Source organism: Plecotus auritus, assembly GCF_963455305.1.
Source record: "Plecotus auritus genome assembly, chromosome: 8".
Lineage (NCBI taxonomy): Eukaryota > Metazoa > Chordata > Mammalia > Chiroptera > Vespertilionidae > Plecotus > Plecotus auritus.
In genome coordinates, this window is record NC_137782.1 from 21,954,434 (window position 1) to 21,981,510 (window position 27,077).

The window sequence follows — 27,077 nt, forward strand, 5'->3', positions numbered from 1 at the left end:
TGTGCATCTTGAAGATGTGTGGCCTTGGAGAGTGTTGTGCACTATGTTAAGTAGCTTGGAATTTATTTTGTAAAATATGAAAGTGTTCAAGCAAATATCAGTATAAGATTTATTTTAGGTAAAAGGCTCTGATAACCATATTGAGAATGGTTTTGGTGGGGAAGGACAGGACTGCAGTCAGGATGATCAGTTAGGAAACAACTGTCATGGCCCAGGGAAGAGATGGTCCAGGTAATGATGATAAGGATGGAGAAGAAGGGGAAGCTTGAGAGATGATGAGGAAAATCTTCAGGATGTGGTGCCTGATTGGAAGCTGAGATGGAGTGAAAGGGAAAATCAGTGTGAGTCTCAGATTTTAGCTCAAGTGATTAGCTAAATGTTGGTTCCATTAGCGATCCAGAGAACCAAGAGAAGGAGCAGCATGAAAGGGGAGTTTAGAAGTCCGAGAATTTGGTGCATTTGAGACACCAGTTGGTATGTGTCAGCTGCCTGCAGCTCACCACAGAGGTCTGTGCTGGAGATAGGAATCTGGGATTCTCGGCAACTCGCAAATGTTAAAACAATAAGAATGGGTGTATCATCCAGGGAGCAGCTGGTAGAACAGTGGTGGAAAACAAAATAGAATAGGGAGGGCATAACATTTAAGAACACTCAAGCAAAATAGCTACTGTCTTATGGAACAAGAGAAATTGTAGCTAACAAGATCTTGGTTGGAGGGGCTGGTCAGAAAGTGGTGTGAGAAAGATTGTTATGAAAGAAAGGAAGGAAGCAAGTGAGTAAGCAACAACAGTGAGAACCATTGGATGGAGTGAGAAAAGACATGGGTCCAGGAAAGATCTATGGAAAAGAGATGACCAGGAAGTGGGCAGGGCAAGGAGGGGTTAGTTGCTGATCCTTTTAGCAGTCTTTACATTTGAAAAAAGACCATCTTCTCCATTCAAATCATGTCAGTAAAGACAAGATTGGGGTCTCTAACGCCATGCTCCAGTAGGCTTTGCTATTGCATTTATCTGAAGGCCACCCTTACCGATATCTGTGCCATAATCCAGTAACCTAGGTCACAAGGTTATAGATCTCCTGGGAAACCTAGATGGGGAGTGAAGTTAACTTTGTAACTCAAATTATCCTGTTGGCTTATGGTTTTCAGGGAAGCTACATGAACAAAGATATATTAGTTGCCTTTTTCCTTCCATTGGACATTTCATCCAGGTATCTGAAAGTGTGGAATGCACAGTGTTCCATGGAGATGGTCTCTTTTTTGGTGTTGTAATGGGAATCAAGTACTTATTTGTTACTCAGTAAACTTTTAGTGGCAAAAATAACATTAATATAACAAGTTAGATGGGAGTTTTAAAAGATCAGTGACAAGGACTGGCTCCAGAAAGACAAACAATCTTCATTCCACATGGCAACCTAATGACAGATGAGGACAGATAGTGACAACACTCAACCTGGAATTCTGCTTAAATCAATCAATCAATCAATCAGCAACTATTTATTGATCTTCTATTTTGGCTAAGATCACAAACCTTGGCATCAGATGCCTGAATTCATAACTCAATTTTTTTTATGTACCACTGACTTATTCTTGGAAGATTTTTAAAACCTCTCTTAGCCTCAATTTCTTCCTCTAAATAATGAGGAAAATAATTGTGTTTAACCTGATGGGTTGGTGTAGGCACCAGATGAGATGTTAGGGCTCAATAAGTGTTAGCTACTACTCTTGTCATTGTTTTTGATGTTATTGTTGTGGGTGGTAGTGTTGCTATGATTATTGTCAGTTCTGGGTGCCCCAGGTTGGCACACAGGCTTTCTTTCTTTGCAGGCTGACTTTATAGCATTTTCCTGAAATAGGTAAGGTAAGTTTCAAAAAAATGCCCAAGGTGGTGCCTTTGGCTGTGAAGCTTATCTTTGGTACTTAATATTTATAGTTTTCTGACCCCCCACCCCCACCCCCCGCAGAGGAACACATTAGTCTTAGCCTGTGGGAACTCTGTGGGAGAAAAGGGAAGAAGAGAACAATTAAGCACAAAAAGTGAGGTTGAGAGACAGAGGAAGGCAGGGGAGAGAGAAAAAGAGAGAGAGAAAAAGAATGGAAAGGAAGAGCTTTATTGTGGAAAAAAGAGACAGCATAGATTTTGCCTCAGTTTTTGCTAAGATTCATTCATTCATTTAATAAATATTTATAGAATGCCTACTATGTGATATGCCAGGCATTTTTCTAGGTGCTGGGGGGAATACCAAAATGACTAAGATATATGAACTCCCTAATTTCATAAATTTTATATTCTATGGCAAAAAGAATGGGAATGACAATAAAATATCACCAAATCCATAGTTTCATATAACAGAAAATGTTATGAAAAGAACAAAACTGGGTGAGATGCTAGAGGTTGACATAGGGAGGGTAAGAGATCCTACTTGGGCCATGTGGTCAAGTACTAAAGATAGGTTCAACTTGCTTAGGGGATAGTTCTTGTCCAGTACTGAAGTTTCATTCCATGTGGTGGCTCTAACTGGCCTGTTCCCTCTCCCTGCCTTTTCACAAGCTCTTCTCTAGCTTGAGGAGGTCTACAGCCTTTTCTATGGTTGAAATTGGGAGGGAGACTTGGGTGTGCATAGCTCAGCTAATTTCCTTTTTAGGGAAGAGTGAGGGGCCTACAGAAAACATGTATTCCACTATGCTTCCTTATGCTTTAAATATTATAAAGACAGACCTCCATGTCTTTCTAATTCTGGAGTTCACTGTTAACAGACCCTAAAGCTTTCACATTCCAGCCTTCATGTCCTAAGGGAGTGATTCTGAAAGTGGGGTCCATGGACTTGTGGCATCAACATCACCTGGGCACTTGTTAGAAATGCATATTCTCAGGCCCCAAACCAGACCACTTGAATCAGAGACTCTAGGGTTGAGGCCCAGAAATCTGGATTTTAGCAACTGCTCCACATGATTCTGATGAGTGCTCAAGTGTGAAACCACTGCTCAAATTTAGTTTCACTCTTTGTAATATGCAACTCCAGTGTTGAAAAGGTTTGCACTCCCATCTGCTTGAAGTCAGCAACAAACAGCCTAGAACTTGAATGTCAAAAGTTCTTTTCTCTATCTCAAGGGTTCCTCAATCTCAGCACTAATGACATTTGGGGCTAGTTAATTCTTTGTTGCAGTGATTTGTCTTGAGCATTGTACCACTAAATGAATGGTTTTCCTTAAAGAAAGAACAACACCCGCCTCACAAATTCTTGGAAGGATTCAATGTAAACCTGTAGAAACCCTTCGAACAGTATGTCTTATCAAAATTGTTCTATGAATTAGGTATAATAATTATTATTTCAATTATTTTTGTAGTTAAATAAAATATAGACCACAAATGTCTATGTAAGAGTTAAAAATGGTTAATTTTATTACTTTAATTGTTATTAGTCTTGACTGAAGTTTGTTGTTAGTTTATTATTGCTCTCTTTATCTCATGAAAGACCTGAAATGGCCTTTATTTTATATGTGGCACTCCTAGATCTTCTTTTTACTAGAGGAAAGGATCATAAAGACTTTTCTTTTTTTTCTTTTTCTTTCTTTATTTAAGACATTTCTTATTATTGGTTTTACCTTTCTGCATTTTCCTTTCATGTAGAAAAAAACATGATATTAAACCACTCACCTATCTTCCCCACTTCCATTGAGGAATACTCAAAAACATTTGGATAGCCTCTTAGCCCTCCAAATCTTGCAACTTGCTCAACACAACCTGCTTTCAAAAAGAAAAGCAGGTTCTTTCTTCACTTTCCACCCATCCTATGAACATTGTGATCCACATGTGAACTTAGAGACTCTAGTACAATACATTCCTCACAGTGGGTCAGGATGGACAGCTGCTGCCCATGTCCTTAACTCTGTAACAACAAACATCTGAATAAAAAGGGAAAAAGTCAGTAAACCATCCAGATGTTTTGCTCAGGCTTTGCCACACATTAGGAGTTGCGCAATATCTGGATGACAATCTAGTGTTTTGGCTTTCTATTGGGCTGCTTGGGTATTGTGTAGACACAGGCTTTATCTTAACATGGTCATAATTTATGAGTTCAGAATTTCTAATTCAATTCAAATCCTTTGGAGCCTGAATCCACTCACCCTTGGCAAAACGTGAGTATGTGTTTTTAAAGTAGTGAGACTTGGAAAGTTTATTAAAAAGTCTCAAAAGGCATTTGGACATCAAATAACTCTCAAAACCCAATGTTTTTGTGATTTAAATGAATCAGAAACATATGGATTAAATTTCCTTTAAATTGCTCGCAAGATTAAAAATCAAGAGAGAAAGAGCTCAGGGCCAAGTGCTTTGGGTTTTTCAGGACAAAATATGGATGAAACTGAGCTGGAGACATGAATAGCACCCACACTGCATCCACACTCCTCCAATCGGTTTAGAGACCAGAGTTTTATGCACAGAGCGTTTGTTCTCACTCTGAGAGGCAACCTCACAGACCACCAAAAACAATCGTCATAACAAACATCAACAATTAAGATGTCTGCTAATTCGCAGTTAGCCAAAAACTAACAGCATGCTTCAAAGTCAGACTAAAGATGTCTCTTTTTAAAGTTCCCCTGCAGAATCTGAAAGTGATTAAAAGTGAAATTGCATCTGAAAAAGGAGCTGTTTCAAGCATTATTTAACAGTGGGCAGAGATGGGGCTTCTCACAGCCAAGCCACCTCAAGCAGCAACCCAGCTCTGGGCTTGGCATCCTTGTGCTGGATATCAATCTAAATCAGCTCCGAGGATTCTGAACTAAACCAGAGAAAATCAACCTGGAAGACTCAGCATGGAGGAGCCTAGTTCTCTATCAGAAGGGGGAGGGGTCTCTATTTGATTTCTGCAACTCCTACAGCTCTCTACTATTGCCAACCAAAGAGCAGGCTCAGTTTGATCTTATTGGTGACCAAAATACATCTCCAAATAGAAAACATATGTTTTAATCTGATTGCCTCTTTTATATCAGTTTATTTTTTGGCTCCAATTCTTTGACCTTCCATTTCTGCTTTTTTAGATTAAAATAACAGCCCGATTTCCCGAAGTTCACCATTCTTGACTTTGACCAGCCCCTGGAGGCAAAGAGGTCTATGAAGGAAGAAGCACCAAATCTGACCTTCCTTGATTTTTACTAATTGCCTCTCCTGAAGACATTTCCTACACCACCACCCCTCTACCTACTCCCCTCTCCCAGTTTTCATTTTATTGCTTATATTCAAGAATTTTATTATAATTAAGGGTTGCATTTATTATCTTTCTTTATCAAGTTTCCCATCAGATCTCTCAAATACATTTTAGAAAGCCATTTATTTGTTCAACAAATATTTATTAAGCTCAGACTATGTGGCAGGTACATATTTACTAAAGATATATCTCTAAGCAAGATGATTCACAGTAGATGAGTAAATAAATGGTAAATAAGATAATTGGAGACAATAATATGTGTTATTGAGAATATAGAAATATGTTGATGTGATTAGAACATCAGTGAGTGCCTGAGTGTAGCAAGATAGAATAGAATAGGATAGATAGATAGATAGATAGATAGATAGATAGATAGATAGATAGATGATAGATAGATAGACAGACAGACAGACTGGGAGGGAACTTAAGCTGGCACTGCCAGGAAGAAGCTCTGTGAGCAGGATGTATTAAATTTGAGCCCTGTGTGGAGAGAAGCAGTGAGCTTTATGAAAAGATGGAGAAGAGTGCTCCTGTCAGAGGGAACAGCAAGAGCCAAGACCTTGAAGCAGGAACCAAGTTGGTCATTGAAGAAGCAGAACAAGGACTGTGTGACTGGAGTCTATGGTGTGAGTGAGAGGCAGGACCATGTGAGATTAGAAAGGTCAGCAGGTGCCAGATCCTGTAGGCTCTTGTAAACCACAGAACCAGAGTGCAGCTCTGTATTTTATTGTGAGGTGAGGATGTTTTCAGCAGAGGCAAGCATGATCTATTTGCATATAAAATGTTATTTTGGCTGATATTTGTAGAATGGACTATAGGGAGCAAGTGTTTAAAACAAAGGAGATCTGTGGCTTCACTTTATGCCCTGTCCTCTGTCTCTCCATTTTGCTGAAACATTTTGGACCTCTCTAATTAATTTTAGTCTCCACCCACAGGTGATCAATTGAATTCTGTTGGTCAGCTTCTATCTTTTGCCATGACAGAGGTGTGACTGTTTTCACAATTCTTCCCCAGTGGTTGAGCATTAGAATAATGGTATTTTACTGACTTTTTCATGATTGTTGGGACTTTGTGACATATAGACCTGCCTTAAAATGTATTAGCAGTTGAACCAACTCATGGTGTACTCCAGATGCAATAAAATAACCTTAAAAATCTCATCACAATTGAAGTCTGATCCTCTGAGGCACTTCACCATCTTTGAAATGGGTATAACAGAACTTATAGGACTGTTGTAAGTATTGGAGTCAATGCAGAGAAGAAAGTATGTAAAGGCACCTCAATCACATAAAGACAGCCTGGCACTTAGTGAAGGAGTCCTCAGAATGTATTAGCTACTATCTTTACCTCCAACAGAGTAAAAGAATATTTGAATTAACCTAATCAATATAGGATAACACAACAGGAAGACTGTAGAACATGAGCCAATATCATTTGTGATTAATGTTGCAATAATATTTAATCTTAGTGAATAGAATTCTGTATTAAAAGTATAATATCCTACAACCAAATGTGATTTACTAAAAATTCAGCAGTGACATTAGTATTAGGAATGCTGAACATACAGCACAGTTCATCTCCCAGAATCATTTCCTAATAGTCTTTCACTTTGGCTGCCTGTAGACATATCACCTTGTGACCATGTATTGCAGTCCACTAAAATCATTTCCTTAAAGGATTAAGAACTACTTTGGATTAGAGATTATAAAAATAATGTGAAGAGGATAAAAATATTCAAATATTTATATACCCACTTCAAATCATCTTGCATTTTCCACGGGCTACTGATGCTATGACTTTAGTATTTACAATTCATATGTTAATATACTTTAAACATAAGCTGACAATTCCATCTATTACTTTTCTGAAGAAACAGAGATGGAGGAAAATGAGCTGTGTTGGTCACTCCGTTGAGGACAATTTCTAAAGGTGTGTTGAAGGTAGTTTTGACTTTCTATGATTGTCATGAAATTAGTCATAATAGGAGAAGCTATGCTGTGATAGCAAATTAATTTTAAAATAAATAAAGTTATACTTCCTATTCAGGTTACAAGTCCAATAGAAATCCACCCATCACTCAGATTTCCAGGCTGAGAGTTTCCAAAGTCTGGATTGGTTGGACTCTGAAGTCATAACAGAAGGGTATGAGAGAACAGAATGCTTTTAAGGACCAGGCCTGAAAGTAGCTTGCATTAGCTCTCAAACTTTGTTGTACCTTAGGGGGAACTCTAGAAAATTTTAATGCCCCAAACTGATTAAATCAGAATTTTGGGGGCTGAGACTCATGCATCAATATGTTTTAAACTTCTTTAGGTGATGCCAATATGAGTTGAATTTAAGACTCAGTGGCTTATATCACTTCTGTTCATATCCCATAGGCCAGACCAAGTCACATGTCTCTGATCTAACACTAAGGGAGCCTGGGAAATGTAGTCTTCCTGTGTGCCCAGGAAGGAGATTCGAAGAGGAGTTGCCAAACTTCTATCATTGTGTCTGATGGCTTTGTTGTTTTTCATATTAACTTTAGACAAATGTGATCTGCTCTAATAATATCATAAAATCCTGGTCTGGGGCAGTAGTGGTGGGATGGGGAGAAGTGAATTGTTATGGCATTTGGGTTATGGCATACGGCATTCAAAAATACTTGCTTTCATTCTGGTCCCACTCACAACTGAAGCAGGACCCCCAGTAAAAAGATTCTAATCTTTATTCTAAGAACACTGGGTAGCAAATGAAGAGGTTTAAGGTGCTGATCAAATTCTTTTAATTTGAGTCAGCTATGATGTGGGGCAAGTGTGGATGGAAGCAAGCAGGTTAGGTGGTCTCTGAAATCAACCAGGATAAGAGGGTTGTGGCCTGGATTGAAGTGATACAAATAGAGATGTGTTAGAGAAATTTAGGATCCTAACTATAAATTGAAGAGTGGGAATGAGAGGCCTTGATCAGGACTCATGTTTCTTGCACAAACAACCAGATGTATACTGGTGGAGAGATGGGAGGCAGACAAGGGATTCACATATGAATGAGAATGAAGTGAAGTAATAGAGAAAATTCACACAGGTGCCACTTTTAAGAAGTATATCTCAGAATGAGGTGGGGAGTGTAGAACTAGGGATATTGACTTGTCCAGCTATTAATGGTACAAGTTTTGCTTTCAACTTGATTATTGCTTTTTTGTATGTAGCTCCTTGGGTTACCACTCAGATGGGAGAAGATGGGTATTGGTATTAGAGCACCATGGCCTCTCTTTATATATAACTCATGCCTCCTGGCTGATCCACCTGTCCATCCACATGCCTGCTTGTCTTAAAATCCACATCAGGTCAAATATGTTGAAGAACAGAAACTATAGTTGAAGGATAAAATATTCAGTATTCTTAATAGAAGAAAGATTAAGAACCACACTATATTCTTGACTTGTTTGGCTTAGTCCTGGCTAAAATGTAGTGGTTCAGGAAAATTCCATTGTAAACCCTTGCTTTCCTTTCTTGTCAAAGAATATGGTGTCTTGTGTGATTCAAAATTTGGAATGGAAATTTGGAAATATTTACCCAGGGAGTGGCCTACTTCTTTATTTGAAATTCCCCTTTCTTCCCTACATACACACACCCTGTCCCCATCATTAGGCAAAAAAAGCATCCAATCTGTCCTCTCAATGCTTAATAAAGAATCTGATATACAGTAAGTGTTTCATAATTGTTTTTGATAAATGAATGAATGGCTTGTGGCCTGAACCAGAAATTACCTTTGAGCTCTCTCTTCCCTGCAATGGCTGACTAATGCAAGGATATACTCACACTGGTTCAATCCACTCCCAATATCCCAAAGGAAAAATTTTCCCTAATTTAATAGTTTTAAAAATTTAGATATAATTAAATACCATAAAATTCAACCTTTTAAAGTATACAATTCCATGGCTCTAGTATATTCACAAAGTTATGCAACCGTATAATTCCTCTACCTAATTCCAGAAAATTTCCATCATCCTGAGAAAGAGCCTCAAATCAGTCACTCCTGATTCCTACCTCTCCCTGGGTGGCAACCACTAATCTATTTTCTGTCTCTGGATTTGCGTCTTCTGAACACTTTAGGTAAATGGAATCAGACAATGCATGGCCCTTTGTGTATGCCTTAATTCACTTAGCCTAATGTCTTCAAAGTTCACCCATGTTACACCATATACCAGTACTCCACTTTTTTTATGGCTGAATAATACACCTTTGTATGGATATACCACATTTTGTTTATCCATTCATCAGTGATGGACCTTTGGATTATTTCCACATTTTGGCTGTTATGAATAATGCTACACTGTTCTAGCAGGTTTAGAGTAGTTAGAAAGAGTGAACAGGTACCTCTCAGTTTACAGAAGGCTGATGGGATAGCTGGGCTAACCAAATAGTGAATCACTTTCCTTTTGATTTCCTTTACAAACTTATGGATGTTTTGCTTCTAAGTAGATGGGCCTAATAATGCAGCAAATCTCACTTGAAATATATTGAACTTTTCTTTTTAATCAACTCATAGCTAAAGGAAAACTAGAACAAATCCAATGAGACTGCAGCTCATTTTGTGGACAGCTGCAATAAAAATCTCAGGATCCAGGTTTCCCTCAGTCAGAACAGATGGTTAGGAATCCTGCACAACCCTAGTGGGATAATTTGTTCTTTTTAAAAGCAGGATACAGGAAGAGGCAAAAGAAATTTGTTGATTGCACCAGTGACTTCAATGACATTTCAGTGCCCTCATTTCATCCAGTTTTCAGTTTCTAACGACTCCTGAACACAAGTCATTTTGATAATACACAAAGATTCTCATTCTGAGTTTATGAATTTTTGGATGGATCTTTCTTGAACCCAAATTATCAATATTTAGGTCTTCCTAACTCTGAGCACATGTTTCAAGTTAGCATCTCATCTGTCTCCCTCCCTCTTCTGCCAAATATGGAAAGGTTTGTCTCTTTGGTTAGTGTAGCATTCCGTGAGGTTTGAACTCAGTCATTGCATCTTCTCTCTCCCTGAGGCTGCGGCCTCCATACTGATCTAGGACACAAGCCTTCATGGTCATGGATAGAGACTGGTGCGTGGACATCAGGTTGAATGTTTGGGGCCCAATGTATAAAGTTCCTGGGCACGCACCACTTTTGCACATTCCATGTTTGAGGGTGCAAAATTGCACGAGCAAACCACGCTGCCCACAACTGGCTAATTGCAGAGGCAATCATCGCCCCGGCTCCTTCCAAACGAGCAGGGAGCAGCTAATTGTGCTTACAATTGGCTGATTGAGCTCACAGTCAGTAAATTGCTGCTGCAACTGTGTGTGCATACAATTTTGCACCTGGGAGTAATCGTGGGCGATAGGGTCTAACACACTTTGAAAGCACATTAAACACTATAACATCCAAGAAATCCAACACTATCCAGCCTGTGTGAAGAATTTGAGCCGGGTAGGGGAGACATACTTCTTAAATTGGGATTGGGGTATCTCAGACCCTGAAGCAACACCCAGAATATGTGTTACAACTTACAGCTCTGGTTGCACCACATCATATATCTCTTGCCTCACACTCTGAGCTCACTGCTCAGCCAGCGAATCATCCCAGTAGCAGGAAGGGTTGTAGAGTGTAGTGCTTGGAACATGAGCTCTGAACTCAGGATACCTTGGTTCAAACTTGAGCTCTTCCACTTTACTGCTGGGTTACTTGGCAAGTTTCAATTTTTGTCAAGTGGTGATGATGATAAAAGCACCTGTGACACAGGGTTGCTGGGTGGATTATATTAGAAAACTGTGAGTATATAATATTTACTCAATTAATGTTTTCCTTTTTTAAACTCATAGTGTCAGTCAAAATTTGGACATGAGTTAAGACCCCACAGAGTATCTCACACTCTGATTTTGAAGACAATTGTTCACACACTGGCGTTAGCATCAAAGAGATTTTCGTTTTTTCTCCTTATCTACTACCCTACTATGGCCAAGTTGCTTGATTTCTCTAAACCTGCAAAGTGGGGATGAAAATGTTATCTACCCCATAGGTCAGTAGGTATCCCTACCTCATAGGGCCATTGTGAGGATCAAATAAAACCATCTATGTGAAAGCGTTAACACTTTGTAAGCTCTTATTGTCATTGTAAAGCTGTGTGAGAGCAGGATGGCACAGGGCCTGGCATATTGGAGACTTTGAGCTGAAACTATTATGTAACTCATATCCCCGGCTCATCAAGCGCCTACCCCTGCCTTGACAGAATGAATCCTTTTAGATAGGAAGGAGGTGTGTGAGCTCCAAGGCAAATTGTCTTGCTTGGGACCCTCCTAAATCTACATGAGGAAGCACGTAAGTTTTGAGCCCAGAGAGACATGAGACCCTGGTTCATTTTTTTTTGGTCCCTGAAAGAGATGGTTTTATAGGGTTCTTATTCTTAGCAAGAAAAAAAGAGATAAGGACAAGCTTTGGCAGGATCCGGAAATTAATCCAGGGGAGGCAGACATTGTGTCTCTAAATGTAATTGAATCTCCCTGGTGTCTGGTGGGGGTGAGGGATGGAGCACAGACCTTCTGACTTTAAGTCTGTGGAGTGAGGGTGGGGGATGGAGGGAAGGTATGGGAGGGGGTGTTGTTGCTCCAGACTAAGCAAGCAGTTCCTTGAGTACTTTCTACCCTTGAACCCAACCTCCTTCCCTTTCCTCTTTAGGACTGCCACCACTCATCCTGTCCCTTTGGTGTTTCTGGCCCCTGATACCACTATAATGTAGGGTACACACTCCCTTTGTCTTGCTGTCCAAGAATATACCACAGGACTCTGTGGTAAATTGGGCGTTACTGCTGATCTCCACAGGGATGCAGATAGGGATGGCTGGCCAAGATTTTAGAATCCCAGATTTCTCATCAGCTTTGCTGTTGTTTCCAACTCTCATACCAAGGTATTGGTTTGCTAAGGCTTCTATAACAAAGCACTGCAGCCTGAGTGGCTTTAACAACAGAAGTTTATTTCTCACTGTTCTGAAGGCTAGAAGGCCAAGATCAAGGTGTCATAAGATAGGGTTTCTCCTGAGATTTCTCTTCCTGGCGGCAGATGGCCATCTTCTCTCTGTGTCCTCACGTGATTTTTCCTCTGTGTGCACATACCCCTGGTATCTCTCTCTGTGTTCAAATTTCCTGTTCTTATAAAGACACCAGTCTGGTTGGATTAGGACCAACCCTAAAGATTTCATTTTAACTTAATCAGCCCTTTAATCTTTATCTCCAAATATGGTTATATTCTGAGGTATTGAGGGTTAGGGTTTCAACTTATGAATTTTGGGGAGTATATAATTCAGCCCATTACACATGGGATTCTCAGAATTCTCCAGAAATATTCTCTCCTTAGGGATGACACCAACTGAATGCAGATCCCAGTTCAGCCACTGATTAGTTGCATGACCTCCTTAGGCAAGGCACAAAACTGAGCTTTACAGCTAGAGTGATCCCATGTTTCAATTTGTCCAGGACTTTCCTGTTTATGTCTGTTGTCCCAATGTAATTACAAGAGCACCCTCTTTCATTCTTAAGTATCCTTGTTTAGATAATACATTAAATGGTCACTCTTCTTACTTTGAGGCCTAAATCGCAAGGTACTCAGGGTTTTCTGGGGCTGCTGCAGAAGTACCCATCAGACTTTCTGGTACTTAGTAAGTGTGACTGCCCCTTTTGCTTTCACCTTCCCATCCCCCAACCCAATTCTCTTGGTCAGGCAGGCCCGTTTTTCATGAGGAACCCTTTGCCCAGGATGCAGCCAGGAGACGATGCCAGGGTAGACCAGTAATCCTGGACAGTGTTCATCCAGGCCCACTTGTGCCACATGTAACTGGCATTTTAAGGGCCTCCAAATTGGGTGAGAGCCAAGTTAATGGGCCTATGCCAACCTAGAAAATTGTTCAGCTCCACCATTAGCAGTTGGCAGTGTACCTGAATGAATTAAGTTTCCTTGGCTGTAAGCATCAGAAAAAGTGACTTGATTAAGTGGAAGGAAGTGGGGAAAGAACCTAATTATAAAGGTAATTCACAGACTCAAAGGAAAAATTAAGCCACCAAACCTAAGAAAAGAAAGAAACCATAGTGGTTCCTGTGATCTTTGGTTTAAGGATGAATGGTTTAAGGATAAGTTTTTTCCAGAAATTAAAAACTTATATGTATAAACAGAAATAATAAGTCAAGTATTAATGTTCCCCCACCCAGATTTAACAAGTTATTCATTTTGCTATATTTGCTGCTGGTGGAGTTTTGTTTTATTATTATTTTTGTTGTTTTGCTATTATTTTGTTTAGCTAACTAAATGAAACAAAAGCTACTTGATTTCCCAGGCTGCAGTGCCCTTCTCCTCTCCACTGTTCAAAGGTGAACAGCCCTATGAGCCTGTGCATTCCTCCAGGGTTCCTGATGGATGTGTCTCCATAACCAATGTGGCACACAGTCGCTATGCTGGCCCTGTTGTCAGTGTAACTCATCTCCCTGGAGACACACTCCCGGGAGAGTGTCTGATGGGCATGACTGTGTCACATGCCTACTCTCAGGGCTACATTATGACTTTCAGGGACCCAAGGCAATTTTGCCTTCATGGGTCCTGCTCTCCATTAAAAAAAGTATTGAAAAGTATATTTTATTGTGTTGGTATAAAGATGAATATAATGCAGGCTGGTTTATATTCATTTTTTTCCTGATTTTCACAGAAGTCAAAAATTTTCCCTCGTCTCCTAAAAATATTGTGGGCACTAGGCACCATGCTTGATGTGGTTAATGAAGAATTTAGCCATACCCATTTTTGAAGTCATTCAGGGAAAAGACAAGGCTCCTGATTGGTATTCCCAATAGAATCACATGAAGGCCTGCTTCCCTGACATGGTTACACTGAAACGATAAAATCAGGAGCCTTCCATTGTACATCCTTTAGGGTTCCTCAATGGCTGGAGCCCAAGATCCAGGTGTACACACAGACAATCCTGCTATACCACAGGCCCAAACCTTTCTTAGAGATTCCTCCACGTCCATCCCTTGAGCAGATGCCAGCTTGGGTGAAGCTTCTGGAGGGGCTCATCCTCCCACCTTGGACTTTCAAGCATCCTTGGGCACCTATGTTTACTCTAAGAACTTATCCCTGGAACTCCAGCTGCAGAAACCCTTCTGCCCTTCACCTCTGTAAGTTTCTTCACCTGTTTATTTAAGGAACAAGTACTGCCACTCTGTGCTCTTTTCCAGGCACTCTGTTAGGTCTCTGAGAGTTCAGAAGTGAATGAGGCCATGCCTGTGCCCTGCAGGAGATCACAGTCTCCAGCAGAAACAGACAACTGGTTGATGTACCTGTGGTACCGTGTCATGGGGACTTGGGGATGTCTAGAGGGCATTCTTAGTTCTTCCTGTCTCAGAGAAGGAGCTCTACACTGCCCTGTTCCTTCTGGCCAGCCCTCCTTCAACTCATCTTCAGGAGGCCATTTTGCTAGCATCTAGCCTATATCCCTTGACTTCTTATTCATCAAACAATAAACTGTATCTTATCAATTCTATGACACACATATTTTAAAAGCCATTTAACATATCTGAAAATGGTTTGTGATTGATGGCTTCTCACAAGCACTATTAGCTAGGTGGCAGTTGTGACATAATTGTTGCCATTGACATGAGTGAACTTGGCCTGAAAGTTTTTGTTGGTATTTTCTGATAAGATCAAGAGAGTGTCTGCAAGTAACTTGCAGAATGGGGGTCAGCAACCTGGAAGAATACCCCAGAGACTAGCTCTTAACGGGTAATACTGCATATAATTTTTTATGTGTGCTGAAAGCGATAAAATAAATCTAAAAGAGCTTTTTAATAATTGGAAAATAAAATTTCTAAGGCATAAGGAAATACTGTATCATGATTTAAGTGGTAGAATTTTTTTCTCTCTGAATAGTGCATAAAATAATAATGTCTTTAATCAATGGTGACTTAGATTTGATTAAATAAGTCATATCTACAAACGTCCTAAGGGCTCCATGGGGATCACTGTGTTTTCAACACATAGCATAGTGCCTGGTCTGCAGTAGATGCTCAATATATATGTGCTGACAGTTTAACATTATTATTTAAATATTATTTAAAATAGCATGTACACAAGAATGAAGGAAGGGGTAACAATGCACCATAACAGACCTATTTCCCACACTATGACTTTAATTGTAAATATCAGAGGGCATTTTCTCGAGAGCAGGGTTGGTAAACTTGCTCTGTAAAGGGCCAAGTTGTAAATATTTTAGGTTTACCAGACCATACAGTGTTTGTCACAACTACTCAACTCTGCTGTTTTAATGTGAAAGCAGCCATAGATGATGTGTAAACACATGGGTGTGGCTCTGTTGCAATACAACTTTATTTACAAAAACAGGCAGCGGGCCGAGTTTGATCAATGGTTCTTTGCTAACTGCCCAAAGCAGTGATTTTCAAACTTGAGATTGTACAACAATGACCAAATAAACTTGTTAAGTATCAGATTCCTGAGTCCACCTCTAGATGGCCCAAATAGAGATGGTGGTCCTCTTTTTGAGAAACACTTCTGTAATATCTTGAAGTATTAGTTACTCTTGAAGGTATTTGTAATTATTATAGAAACTATTCCTAGAGTATGGGCAAGAGCCTGAACAAGCAGAGGTCAGAATCTCTTACCTGGCATGAATATGTTTCCCCTTGATTTGGATGGTGTCTGGGGCAGCCACATACTACTAGAATTTAAATTAAATTGGGGAGCTAGATAATCTTTTCAAGAAGGTAGATGTCTCATCACCCACCAAAGGTAAAGAATAAATAGTTTAAAATAGAAATTATACCGCTTTAGTTTTATGGTGAAAAGGAGGCTCTTTTCTTTAATAGGTGTGGGTCCTGGTGGCCAGACAGGGCTCAGGCTGGCCTTGTGCCCAGAGAAGAAACCACTGCAGGCCCAGCCTTGTCCACCAATGACAGAGTCTGATGTGGCTGCCACATGTGTATAACTGTGCAGATCCACATCAGGTAAACATTGAATTAAAAACAACAACAACTAGTCTGACATCTCTTCAATAAGCCTATTAGAATGGTCCTTCCAAAGGAGTGACTTCTTTTTTTAGAGAATGGAGTCTTCTTAGATTTGTTTATTTGTTTAAGAGATAAGTAAATGGTTTTGAAATGTCTGTGTGAGATATTAATCTGGTTAATTGTCTTTAAATACATCTTGCCTGGGGATATAAACCTCTTCAATACTACATATAGTCAGGAAAATGCAGGGAATGAGAAAGCATTGGATAATATAATAATGATAACATTTATTTGCTAGGCACAAGGCTAAGAACTTCCCTGCATTGATTTATTCAACTCTTAGAGCAACTCTCGAGATAGGTTCTACAATTGCCTCATATGTGCAGAGGACCAGAAGCTCTGAAAGTTTAAGTAGCTATGCAGGGTCACTAGCTCGTAAGCATCAAAACCACGATTTAAACCCAAGCATCCTGACTCTTGATCCTGAAACATTTCTACTTGATGAAACCTTTTACTGGGGCAGCATAGCAAGAGAGTGGACACACTGTAAGTGTTCAAGGGGAGATAAACAGGATTCACCCACTGATTGGGGGTGGGGTGAGGGGAGTATGCCCAACTAACCCTGAAGGACATGGCCACTAGGATGAGGATGACCAAAATCTAGCTTCTGTTCACAAGGAAGAAGGAGGAATGGCCAGTGAGCAGATGACTGACAGTGTTGCTAAAGGTGGGAAACTGTGTGAAATTCATTTGTGCAAACTAAAATCTCAGGCATTGTGTTTATTAAAATGAAAAACAAAAAAAACTAGATACCAAGTGCTGTGAAAATATGGAACAACTGGAACTCGTGTACGTTGCTGGTGGGAATGCAAAATTGGTACAGCCACTCTGGTGAACACTGTGGCTATTTCTTAGACAGTTGCACACTTATTATGACACCCAGGAATCCCACTATTGCATATTTACTCAAGAGTAATGAAAATACATGCTAACACAAAAACCTGTAAATGAATGTTTAAATCAGCTTTAATAATTGTCATGCCAAATTAGAAAGAACCCAAATATCCTTGAACAGGTACATGGATAAACAAGCTGTGGCACATCCATACAATGAAATACTATTCAGCAATGAAAAGGAATAAACACCTGTATACCCAACAGCAGAGCTGAATCTCAAATGCATTTTGATAAGTACAAAGAGCCAGACTCAAAAGGTGAACCATTATATGATTTTAACTATATAATAACCTAGAAAAGTCAAAACTCTGGGAACAAAAAGCAGGTCAATGGTTTCCAGGGGCTGGGGGTAGGTTGTCTGTCTACAAAGGGACATGAGGGAATTTTGTGGAGGAGCAGGGTAATGGAGCTGTTCTATATCTTGATTGTGGTGGTGGTAGTTACACAACTATACATTTGTAAAATTTCATAGACTTGTACACAAATAGGTACATTTTGCTATATAAAATATATCTTAATAAATTTGACTAAAGTCTGACAGCAACTGGGATACAAGATGTAGGTCCATCTCCTGGCTTGTCATCTGAAGGAGTTGTCCAGTTGAGGACACTGGACCGCTGGAGAAGCAAAGTAAAACCTGTACCCTACATGTGATTGGTGGAGGCTAGCCCAGGCTGGGAAAGCAATGGAAAGGGCTGAGTCTGCTGATGGGTGATGTGAAAAAGTCCAATAGAAACAGATGTTCTGATAGCAGATGCTCTGGCCAATGTAAGGTATAAACGGTGCTGTAAGATAAGGGACAGGGTTGTATCAGTGACATATAAAGAGGTGAGCTAAACAGGAGCTCTCCCAGTTGGGGCAATATTTCTATAAGCCAACCAAGTGTGACTATTTCTACAAAGGAAGATGCCTTTGGGTAATGAACTATGCACACCATTCAGTACACTGGCTTCTTCATTGTGAGTAAATACTCTCAATTTGCCCTTCTTTGTAACTGACAATGATTTATTTTCTCTTTCTTCCATGTATAAGGAGAGAGACTTTGGAGACTAAGAGTGATGCTAGTGGGATTTGATCTCCATGATGCAAGTTCCCAATTTCTATCCCAACTACTGCTGGGACCTCAAGCAAAACCTCACCCTCAGTTTCCCCCAATGCATAATAAGGAGAAGGTCTTCATTTATTATTTATGATGGACTCTGTTACTTGAATGAGAGATGTTCCAATGTAAGTGTTATTACAAGGTCCAATTTACTGCCCAGAAAGAAGCAATCCTGATAGAAATCTTTCATTTAATTAAAATTGATTTTAAAATTGCCTGATCAATAGTGAGTTAAAAATTCATCCTGACTCAGTGGGAGGGGAGAGGTCTCCAAGCAGTCTTGAGTGGAGTGGTTTTGGCTCAAGACTTGGGCTATTTGCTGGTCCTGCATGGCTGGCTGCAATCTGATGGCTTCCCCTGTGGTCCAGGTAGCCAACCTCTCCTTGAAAGAGCAAGGGTATGTAAAAGAATCAATTCTTATTTTTTGCATTTTGAGTAAGAAACTCTTCAAATTGCAACTGGCCATGCTAGTTAAGCTTGAGCCTTTTAATTTACTAAAAACCTAGAAAAACATCTACTTAGTTTTTTGACACATTTCCATGAAAGCTACCTCCTGCAGATACTGAGGGCCTTTTCCCCATGTCCAGTCACTCCAGCCAGAGAAACAAGCTGTATCTCACCCTCCAGCTCCCTTCGCTCCCACAAGCAATCATCTTCTGAACTCTTGTCAGTTCAACCTTCGCATCTCTGCCCTTTTCCATCCCCACTGCTCCTGTCCTGGGTCAAGCTCCCTTCACCTCTTACCTGGAATATCTTAATAGCTATCTTGCTGGTCTCCCTGGCTCCAGTTATCCAACTGTCTTAAGCATTCTCTGTGTTCTTACTTGAGAGATTTCCTTAAGCACAGGTCATCTTGGGTCACCACTGCTCAAAAATCTTTGGTGACTCCCATTTTCATACAAAATGAAGTCCAAATGCCCCAGTGGACATTCTAAAAGATCTGTGATGAGACCCCTTCCAAGCAGAGTGCCCCCCTCCTCCCTCCTTCCATACGTCTGTGCTCAGCACTCTGAGAAGACACAGTACTCTTTGGTCTCCATGGTTATGCTCACACTAGATCCCCTAATCACAACATGCATTCATTGTCTTGACAAATACTCACTTGGACAATGCTTTGTGCCCAGTCCTGTGCTAGGCAAGGGCGGGAGGTGGGGGGTCTCTGACAGATGAGGTCTCTGCTCTCCTGCAGCTGACATGAAGGTAAGCTATTAAAAACAAAGTCAACAGATAAAGAAATGAAGAAATACAGGTTGTGGTATGTGTTATGGAGTAAATCAATGGAGCCCTGTGGCTAAGATAATGCAGGCTTGGGGGTGGGCAAATCCAAGGATGAAATCAGGTATGGTCTTTTAGAGCCAGAGCCACTTAAACTGTGACATTAAGGACTGGAAAGTTGTAGATATAAGATGTACAAGAACAATGGGCAGAGGTGACAGCGATTCTAAGAAACTGAAGTGGGAGAGACATCACTCAGATCTAGGAAAGCCATTGCATTTTTTTGGGTATGTTTTGTTTTAAATGTCTGGAGTTGAAGACGGAATGTCAAATGCCAGGTCATGTGTGACTGTAGGTCATGAAATGGGTTTGAACTGTGTGTCAGTTTCCTGGGGCTGCCATAGCAAAGCACTGTGTGGATTCAAACAATAGAAATTCATGGTCTGACAGTTCTGGAGGGTAGTAGCCTGAAATCAAGGTGTTTGCAAGATCATACTCCCTCCAAAGCCTTGAAGGAAGGATCCTAACTCGCCTCTCCAAGCTTCTGGTAACCCCAGGAATTTCTTGGCTCATTGTAGCGTAACTCCAATGTCTGCCTTTGTCTCCATGCTGCCGTCCTTCTGTGTCTGTCTGTGTCCACATTTCCCCTTTCTTAGTAAGACATTGGTCACATGAGAGTAAGGCCCACCCTAAGCACCTCATCTTAACTTGATTAAGTATGTAAAAAACCTATTTCCAAATACCTTGATGCCACATTCACAGGTTCTAGGAGTTAGGACTATAGCAAACTTCTTTTGGGGTATTTCCCTAGCACTAAGTGATATGGGACGCTTTTATCCATTGAAAATATATAGAAGAAAGAACAATAAGTGGGGATAAAAAATGGTACAATTAATATTCTAGCATTAGATGCACTCTGTCTGGTTTTATCTAAAATGCAGGAAAAATTCATGCACAAAGCTGTTAACTACAGTTTTATTCATATTATCAAGAGGTTGGAAATAACCAAAGTTTCCAACCACAGGAGAATTGTTAAATATATTATGTCAAATTGTTGTGGCATATAACAGAGTCACTTAAAATGATGTTTGTTATGTTGATAATGTAATGGGGAGATATACAGTAAATGTGTAAACAAATACAGGTCATGAGGTTGTCTATTCAGTGTGATCTCACATATATTTAGGAGGATGGTAAGGGAAGAGTATGGGCCTTTTCTGAGTGTTAGTAAAAATTATGGATAATTATTTTACTTATTGTTTTTATTTTTAAACATTTCCTAAACTCTCTAGCAAACCAAGGTAAATAATAAATAAAACCTCATAAAATATTCACATATTTGTTGAATACCTGCCATATCATCATAATCATTTATGTGGCACTAATGGACAGAGCATAAGGCATGCTCATGAGTAGAAGGACCCTATAAGTTATTTGAAACACTAAAACCAAGCATCCTATCTAATAAAGAGGGAATATGCTAAGTGACCATTACACCCTCAAAGATGGTGGCGCCTACAGCCACAAGATGGTGGCACCCAGTTTCCTTAGCCCCACCAGGGCAGCAGGTGTGCAGCACGGCTGGGCCTGCCACCAGGCGGGTCCAGCTGCTCTGCGTGCCTGCCTTTGGAGTCCCCCAGTCCCCTCAGCCCCCCAGCCACCCAGGGCCGGCCCAAGGCGCAAGCAAGCCTTGGATGGCAGCTGCCCAGCGGCCCAGGGCCGGCCCAAGGTTTGCGCTGCTGGCAGTGGCAGCAGCAGAGGTGTGATGGGGTCGTCACCTTCCCCTGGTCGCCAGGTTGCCTCCCACCCCTGAGAACTCCCAGACTGTGAGAGGGGGCAGGCTGGGCTGAGGGACCCCCCCTCCAGTGCAAGAATTTTCATGCACTGGGCCTCTAGTATGATAGTAATTCATTAAAAGTTTGAATAATAACAACTTGTTTTAAATGAGTACCTATTGCATGCCATATATGCTGTAAGTATTTTATCTATGTATTCACCTTGTATGATGGGGATTAACATTACTCCACTTTACAGGTGTGATCATTGAAGCTGAGATAATTAAGCTTAAGTCTCCCAGTGGTGAAATGGGATTCCAGCCCATGCTTGTTTGGTATCAAAGCTTGTGCCCTTCATGACATGCAATGTCTATGAACAACTTTCTAAAGAAGACAAAAGTTGAAGTTGGCCTTAGAGGAGGGTAGGATTTATGGAGACACACAGGAACTACCACAGGGGATGGAACATGCAGGGCACATAAGCAGGTATTTTCTGGACACTTTTTGGGGTCTCCTATGAGCTAGGTACACAGAGAAAAGGGGGGCCTTATCCCTGCTCACTGGGTATGATCATTCAGTGAATGTTTACTGAGTTTCTGCCATATGCACTCTGTGCGCAAGAAGTCATGGTCCCTCTCATGAAGCTTGTGTGTTAGTGGGCTACTGATACTGAATATTAAACAAAGACATCTGTGATGGAAAAGAACATTCTAGTTGGGGAAAGTGCCATGATGATCAGCAGAAAGAGGCTTGGAACTGACTCTGGAGCATGTCTTAAAGGCTGACTCTCAACTCAACTGGGAACATCTGGGTTCCATTTCAGTTCTATTTCTGGGGAGATAGTGTCAGAATGTAGTTGAATTGCAAGAGACCCAGCAACTATCCCAAAAATTGCTTGTTGGTTTGGGGGTTCCCCCCAACCTCACACCCCATGGATATTGGTACTAAAACCTATACAGCCTGGCATATAGAAAGTGCTCAAATGTTGGCTATTATTATTGCTTTCCTTGTAAAAGAGAAAAAAAGAAGATGAGTTAGAGGGATGGGAGAATTCGAATTACAAATCTAACTTTGCTTTCTTCTTTGCTGATATGAACATGAACTCGTTCCTGTTGGTCTTTGGTTCCTATTGGAATGCTGAGTGGTGGATCCATTCCCTCCCAACCAATGCTTTAGGGCAGTGGTCGGCAAACTCATTAGTCAACAGAGCCGCAGTTTGCTGACCACTGCTTTAGGGAGTGGCATCCACTCAGAATTCATGTTGTTCTTTATTATTGTTATGTTTGTAAACCTTTATCTCATTCATATAATTTCTGCCCTGTTCATTTTCCAAAATTGTATTTGCAAAGAAAGGCACACAGATAACCACAAATTCATAAAAATTGCTGTGGCCAGAGCATTATTCCTTGTCCTGGCCTAACTTGGACATGGAGATAATGGGGACTACAGACTTCACATCATTGTCTGACTTTTTGGGGGAGCCAGTGTCTTGGTGCAGCTTGGGCAAGCATACAGCCTGACATAATAGGCATTTTTCCAACATTGTCCATATGGTTTGATAACAACTAGATAAACCAACAACAACAACAACAACAAACTTGCTTGCACAGAAAGAAGTCTGGAAGGAAATATAGCAAAGTTCATTGGGTCTGAGAATCCTATCTAATAAAAGAGTAATATACAAATTGACCATCACTCCAACACATAAGATGGCTGCCCCCATGTGGACACAAGATGGCCACCACAAGATAGCCAGCAGGGGAGGGCAGATGGGAGGGACCAGGCCTGCAAGGGAGGGCAGTTGGGAGGGACCAGGCCTTCAAGGGAGGGCAGTTAAGAGTGACCAGGGTGGCAGAGGAGGGAAGCTGGGGGCAACCGGGCCTGCAGGGAAGGGCAGCTGGGGGGGACCCAGGCCTGCAGGGAAGAGCAGTTGGGGGGGACCAGGCCTGCAGGGTAGGGCAGTTGGGGGGGACCAGGCCTGCAGGGGAGGGCAGTTGGGGGGGGGACCAGGCCTGCAGGGGAGGGCAGTTGTGGGGGGGAACAGACCAGCAGGGGAGAGAAGTTAGGGGCAATGAGGCTGGCAGGGGAGGGCAGTTAGGGGTGACCAGACTGGCAGAGGAGAGCAGTTAGGGGTGACCAGGGTGGCAGGGGAGGGCAGTTAGGGGCAATCAGGCTGGCAGGGGAGCAGTTAGGCATCAATCAGGTTGGCAGGGGAGTGGTTAGGGGTGATCAGGCTGGCAGGCAGAAGTGGTTAGGGCAGCCGTGGGCAAACTATGGCCCGCGGGCTGGATCCGGCTGTTCTATCCGGTTCTCTTGCTCTCCCCTCCGCTTCTTTACTTTGAATTTATATTAGTTCACACAAACACTCCATCCATGCTTTTGTTCCAGCCCTCTGGTCCAGTTTAAGAACCCATTGTGGCCCTCGAGTCAAAAAGTTTGCCCACCCCTGGGTTAGGGGAATCAGGAAGGCAGGTAGGCAAGCAGTTGGGAGCCAGCAGTCCTGGATTGTGAGAGGGATGTCTGACTGCCCGTTTAGGATCCTGGTAGGATCGGGCCTAAACGGGCAGTCAGACCCCTCAAGGGGTCCCAGATTGGAGAGGGTGCAGGCTGGGCTGAGGGACACACACCCCCGTGCATGAATTTCATGCACTGGGCCTCTAGTTGCTTTATAAACACCCTTATATTTTCCCCCTAAAATTTCTAAGATTAATCTGTATTATATTTATAATGTTAAAAAAAATCCCTTTATGTATTAAATGAACATTCAGTAGTTGAAATAAAATGTAATTATCTCCCACAGCCCAGAGGAAAATTTGAGTGTTTTCTGAAAGAAAGAGGTAGAGAAGTGGAGGTACCTGATGACTTTTTGCTGTGGGATTTGTTGGTTTAACCTTTTGAAAATGTTGCAGTTGACCTCTCTGACTTATAGCCTGGTGCCCTGTACACCTGTCACCAGCTGAGGGATTTTGGGGGCAAATGACAGACGTTACCAGGCAGGTTAATAAAATCCTAAGTATGAAAATGTTTTTGGGTGACAATTCCCATGCATGTGTTTGAGTCTTGCTATTTCTTCTCATACCCTCTTTCCTGCTCTCCCTAAAGAAGATGGGTTGCTAACTGGTATTAGTTTCTGCTCTTGTGCATTCTTCAAAGTTCTCTACTAGGAAGGAGGAGGCATCTGTACCAGAGAGGGCAGCAGGAGAGATGCCGCACTGGCATGTTGCCAGGGGTGAGAGCAAAGCAGCTGAGCTGACTCAGCCTCTGATAAGACACCTCCTATCAGCGCAGCTGCTGATTCTACAGGCTGCCCTGGGATAGCAGTCCTGACTTCAGGACTCTCCCTACCAGGGGGCAGATTCCATGGGTACCCCCCAACTTCAGCCTCCCCTTTGTCCCCACCACATAATTTCTCATGGTGGGAAAACAGGTTGTGTTTATTTAGATAAAAGATATATTGCTATAATAGAATTACTAATTATGTCCAACAACTTTTTCCTTAAACAAAACATTCCATGGTTGAGGCTGGAATGCATTAGTGAGAGGAGGAGGAGGAGGCGAGGGGAGGCAAGGGAAGGCGTGTTTTTCTTTCTCCCTGATTGATGACGGCGTGATAATCTTGGCCTGCTCACAAGTTGCTCTTTCCGTGGATAACTGAATTCTGCTTTGCCAGCTCTAATTTGAAGCAAATTTTGCTCTAACCAATCTCCTCCTCCGCATTAATGTTCATTAAAAGTCAGGTCACAGCGCCTACAGATGCCTCCAACACCGACCCGCCCCCAGGGCCAAGTTCAGGTTAGTGTGAGGGAGGTGGGGGCTCTTGCCCAGGCTCTCCTTTCACAAAGCTGCTCCAAATAGGAGGAAGGGGGGCGGGCAGTCTGTGGCTCCTTAATGAAGTCTGCAGACAATACGAATTGGGGAGTTGTTGGTTGTGCAGATGTCACATAAGGACTCAGCAATACCAAGAGTCTTACAGTCTGAAATTCTTTGGGGGAATGTGAGGATAAGAGACTGATTACATGTGAGGCAGGAAGTATTGCTAATCATTGCTAGCTTTTCTCCTTATCTTCTGCTTACGTCTCCCCTTAATGGTCTCCACTGGGAGGGTTATCCTTGCCATCTTTCTCTACTCCACTTAGCCAAATGTCTTAGGGTGGATGCCACACTCCCCAGGAGTCCACCCCAAGACAAGAATGTGAGTGCAAGTAGTTGATTTGGAAAGGGGTCTCAGGAAAGGGAGTCAGAAGGGAAGAGAAGGAAGTCAGAGTAGAATCCACTGATGAACAGGTTGCTCTTATGGGCACCTGGGCTCATTTCACTAGATATCTCTGAGAAGCTATGTGGCTCTTGCCTCAGAGCTCCCAGGATTGAGGACGCTGGGGTGTTTATCCACTAATTCTGTCCATCATTGGTTGAGGGCTGCTCCTGAGGTACTAGGTTCTTGGCACCCTTGTCCTGCCCTGCACAGTAGGACCCTATTGCAACAGGAAGATGGAGTGTATGTACCAGTCCCATTCCTCCCACCAAGCACAATGACAAATCCTGGACATGATGTATATAAAAGATGAAAGAATATTCTGAAAGGAGGAGTGAAGGTTGACTGACTAGGAGGACCTCAGGACTTGAGGAATGAGATGGTGGTGAATTCCTTTGGATTTCCTTTCTGCCTCATGGGTCCTAGACCAGGTACTGAGGAAGCTGGTAGCCTGGTGACACCAACACCAGCTCTCTCTAGTCCAAGGACGAGGAAAGAGGCAGCCTGTCAAGAATAAAACTTTCAGACAATAACTGTTCTACTTCAGTCAAGCACCATAGAAAAAGCTGCATCCCACTAGAATCACCAAGGCATCCTCTGGATGAGCAAACCCTCCAGGAAGGAGGAGCAATAGGCTGTGATGGAGGGGATCCAGAGTCCAGTACCTGGTGTGGAGCAAAGCCCACCTTCCCAGGATCAGGGTTCCAGAAAGTTAAATCCAATGTGACATGAAAGCTCCTCATCAAGAATATGAGAGAGGGGTCCTGGTGCTTTTGAGTCATCCCTCCCTCTGGCCCAGGCTCTGAGTTCCTGCCTCAGTCTCCTTGTCAGATATTAGATATTCCAGAGGGACCCAGGGGGCAGCTCCTGCGAAGAGAACTCTCTGTCCTTCCCCCTCTTCTAGGTGAGGGAGACTCTGCCTAGGGCTCTTCCCCACCTGGTCCTGTACACCCTCCACTGACCACAAGAAAGGTCTCTCCACCCAACGCTATCCACACAGCCTGAAAGCCAAGTGAGTCACCTCCAAGTTGAGCCCCTCCCCCCTCCAATGAGCTAACTTCCACAGATCCAGAAGCGCAGCATGATGCTTTTCTCTCTCATCTAAAATAATTTTGATTTTTTATTTTAGTTTTATTGCTATTAAGTAATTATTTAATGGCTCAAATGGAAGCCTGGTAGGATTATAATTCTAAGATAAAGCCCTCTAAGTGTGGGTTCTTTAAATAGGACTCTTATAAATGAGTTGCTTTCACTTTATTCTATTTGTAGGTACTTTTATTACAGTATCTTATTAATAAGTCCACCCAAATAATCCAGAAATATGACAAAATTTTTTCTTTCTTCTATTACCTTTTTTCCTTTTGGTTTTCTGGCTATTTATGTGATTATACAATGTCTGGAGATGTGATGGGATTATGACTTTAGGATAGTGTTTTATAAATACAGGATAGGCAAAAGTAGATTTACAGTTGTTCCAATGGAAAATAATACAATAATTAATAAATAATGATATGAGAATAAACTCTGTTTTGTGTACTCATAACTATAAACCTAC